This window comes from Poecilia reticulata, chromosome 15, assembly GCF_904066995.2.
Source record: "Poecilia reticulata chromosome 15, P_reticulata-male-v2, whole genome shotgun sequence".
Taxonomy (NCBI): domain Eukaryota; kingdom Metazoa; phylum Chordata; class Actinopteri; order Cyprinodontiformes; family Poeciliidae; genus Poecilia; species Poecilia reticulata.
In genome coordinates, this window is record NC_088844.1 from 29196891 (window position 1) to 29200605 (window position 3715).

The 3715-nt window shown below is 38.8% G+C and overlaps 1 non-coding gene across 1 annotated transcript; it reads left to right on the plus strand.

The window, feature by feature from the left end:
- Positions 1-1385: 1385 nt before the first annotated feature.
- On the plus strand, positions 1386-1459 carry trnat-ggu (transfer RNA threonine (anticodon GGU)). The gene has a single exon. It is a non-coding gene; the product is annotated as a tRNA-Thr (tRNA).
- The last annotated feature ends 2256 nt before the right edge of the window (positions 1460-3715 follow it).

Sequence of the window (3715 nt, forward strand, 5' to 3'; positions counted from 1 at the left end):
AAAGTACACATTCATTCATTATGTGGAATCAATTCCAACTTTTTCTCCCCTTTGTCCTCTCCTGCTCATATATCAGCTCTCCTTCAGCCCAGTGTGCATTTCAAACACGCTCTTTTGCAGCTGGACTCCACTAACTGATTAAAGTGCACAATTTAAACCCAGTGCAGTTTTTTTCCTGTTTCCCTCTAATAATCTATGATTAATGTACACAATCATGATGCACATATTATTTTGGTTTCACTGTTTGCCCAATCAGCTACTAAAAGTGTAATATTGTTTAATGTGATTTGTGGGTGTTGCCACCCTGCAGATGGAGGCTGTAGCAGGAAATCGTGATTCTTTCTGGGTTTAATGTCAGCTCAGCTCATTTGGACCTCGGCTGAGATGCTAAGGAAACAAAGCACCAGCATGAGCCAAGTTAAAACAAAGATTTGCTTTCAGCTTCCAGTCCAAACGGTTGACAGGCTTATTTTTAGCAGCCATGCTAAATCTGCCCGTCCACCTACCCACCAGGTCCAACAACACTACATTATTCTTACATGTATTTAGCCCAGCCTTTTCGGCCTCTAACACATCTCCTCCTCTCCGTTCTCAGACTTGCATATTAAAGTCCCATGCTCCTCCTCCCTTGCTGTTTTGTAGCATTTTCTGCATTTATCACGTCTAGTGGGACTGTGTTGTTAGATTCTGTCATTTTGCTGTTTACAATGCACAACCAGAGTGTGTATTTTTCTGTCCCATCAGACATCTAATTATTGATATATTGGTCCCTTATCACCTATTGGTGCTTCTGCAGAAGCCAACATACAGTATTCTTTATCTCCGCTCTGGGGCTTAAAGCCAATCGAGACCAAAGGAAAGAAATCTTACTCCTGGATTGGCTGTTCTGCAAACACAGCCAGTATCATCCCAAGTAGCACTGCACCAGCAGAGGTCTGCTGTAACCTTTGATTTGAGTAGATTTATTCATTGGGGGAAAAATGTACCACACTCTGGAAGATGTGTTTTTAAGAAAATCACACACAATTCCACTAACAATTCCTGTAAATTGAATATGTTTTATTTTTTTAACTTGTTGCATTTTAAGAAGAGAAGGATTTCCAGGAAGAAAGCTATTCATTTCTGTTTTCTTGAACTGTAGATATGACAGAAAAGCCCATTTCTCTTGGTCCCAGACAACTGGACTGCTTCAAACATGGGTTCAATCCCAGAACTGGCCAATTAAAACATAAATGCTTTCAGAAAATCAACACTTCAAAATAAAAACAGGTTGGAAAATAAAATATTATGCATGGTAATTTTGAAAAACATTAGAATATGAATACTTCACTCAGTTAAAATCATGTAAGTATTTCTTAAATTGATGAAAACTGAACGTTACATATGGCTGGTTAGCTCAACTGGTCAGAGTGTGGTGCTGGTAACCCTGAGGTCATGGGTTCAAGCCCCATACTGGCCAATAGAAACCTAAACTTCAAATTTAACCATTTTGCATATAGAATTTGAAAAACATTAGAATATCTGCACTTTTTTCAAATCTTAAAAATAAAAAAACACTCAAGATTCTAATCAGCAACTCAAAATAAAAAGCCTGCATACTAAATTATAATGCATGTTGATTTTGAAAAACATTAGAATATGAGCACTTTTGTCAAGATCCCCTAAGTATTTCTTAAATCGATGGAAACTCGTCATTATTGACCGGTTGGCTCAGCTGGTCAGAGGTGGTGGAGCGTTGTTGCTGTTAGCAGCTGCTGAAAATAACTAAAAACGTCACTTTTAATGAATGTTAGTTACTTTCCAAATCAAGTAATCAGTAATCTAAGTTACTTTTTCAAGGAGTAGTCAGCAATCAACGTAACTATGACATCACTGCAAACAAGCAGCAGGATTGTAAGGGAAGCAAAACGCATCTTCAGGCTACCAAGGCTAAATGCTAGTACGTTAAAGTCAGACGCTCTGTGTGGAAGAAAGGTGATCATAGATCATGGCCACTAATTCTGCAGGCTGTACTTTCCTTCTAAAGGCTCAGAATCGTATTATGGCAGGTTTATATTTATCTTTTCTGTTCTCATGACTGGAGGCCAGTGACAGTCGGTCATGCACTGTTTGCTGAAGGTGGTCTTGCACATCCCTGTGTTTTCAGTGGTTCATAAGCAGCCTGAGTGCTGCTCCCCAAACAGAGGTAATTCATTCAACAGAGGAAAAAATAGAGCTTTCAAACAAAAACATCTTTTAGGAGCAAAGACTCTTCTTCTGCTACTGGTTGTGGAATACTGGCAGATTTTGTCATCAACCTTTTAAAATAAAAGCTAAAACGTGTTTTGGAAATGTAAAAGTTCGTCACAACCACATTCTGCAGACAGTTCCTGCTCAGCTTTAGAGTGAACAGGATCATCAGCGCTTCACAGCAGGAGGTTAAATAGCAAAACATTTGAATTAAAAATGAAGCAGAGCTTAAAATTAGCCTTTCCTTGGTCTCTTCCCAGGTAATCAGTGTAATATGTTTGGCTGTATCAATGCAAAAACTGTTCAAAGACAAATCAAACATCATCTATTGCGACCTGAGTCCCTGACTCCAAATCATGTATAACTCAAGCATGTGGGCTGAAATGAAGAAAACAAGGACTCTGGCTGATCTGAAGAACTGGAGGAATGATCACAGATCCTGCTCTCTTCTCCTGAACAAACTCAGGAACAAACACAAAGATCTGCTATTGGCAAAAGAGAGAAATGTGAATTATTAATACCTGGGATGCCGACGATTTCACAAAAATGAAATATTTTTTTTAAATTCTAAATGTGAGAGTTCTTCACTGAGTAGCACGTTTTCCTCTTTCAGTGCCTGAGTATTCTCATGCCGCTCCAGTCCAGGAGGTCCCTGCAACTGGCAGAACCCGACTGCAGACTGAGGAGGTATTTCAGCCATTCGATCCAGATTTGTTGGACCTTTATGGAGAAAAGTTGCAGGATGTGGTTCTGGAGGCCTGGATCCATGTTAGTTTGTAGATCTGCAGCCCTTCTGGAAATGGTGTTTCAACATTGCAAATACACTTTCCAAACTTTGGGGATAAAAACAAGCTATGTTTGGGCTTTTTCATTCCAGCCAAACAATAATTATCTGAAATGATTGAAGCCAATTTATGTCTCCAGGTCTAATAACTGCAGACAGTCATGATTTTCATAACAGGAGTTTTCTGTAGTGGAAATTATTTTCCACCAGAAGCAGAAAATGTGAATCATATCTGTATCTGTTTGGCTTTTCCCAAGAGCTGAGGACCAGTATTGTGTTATAAAGTTTACTTCTCGATTTGATTTAGAGGTTTTAGTAATGACAAATGGCCATAGATCTAGATTTGATTAGAAGAACCTCTCCACCTCTTCTCTACTGATCGGCTTCAGTTGATTCTAGCTAAGATCAGACATGAATGTAGGAAAGGTGAATGCTGCTCCCTGGTATCTTAAATTAGCTTAAAAGACGTTGAATCAAACAACAGGTCAGTTTTAAACCTCAGAATTATGGGATCATTTCTAATAACTCAACCATCCATTAAACACAGTTTTTGCTTTTAGGCTGTTCATTTATTGTCTGAGCAACTTTAACATGACGACAGTAAACATTGTTTCTGCTGTTGCCATGAGGATGAAGCACAACAGAGGTGTACAATTTGCAAAAAAATTCACTAGTCTGTAATCATAACCTGGTAAAGCTGTT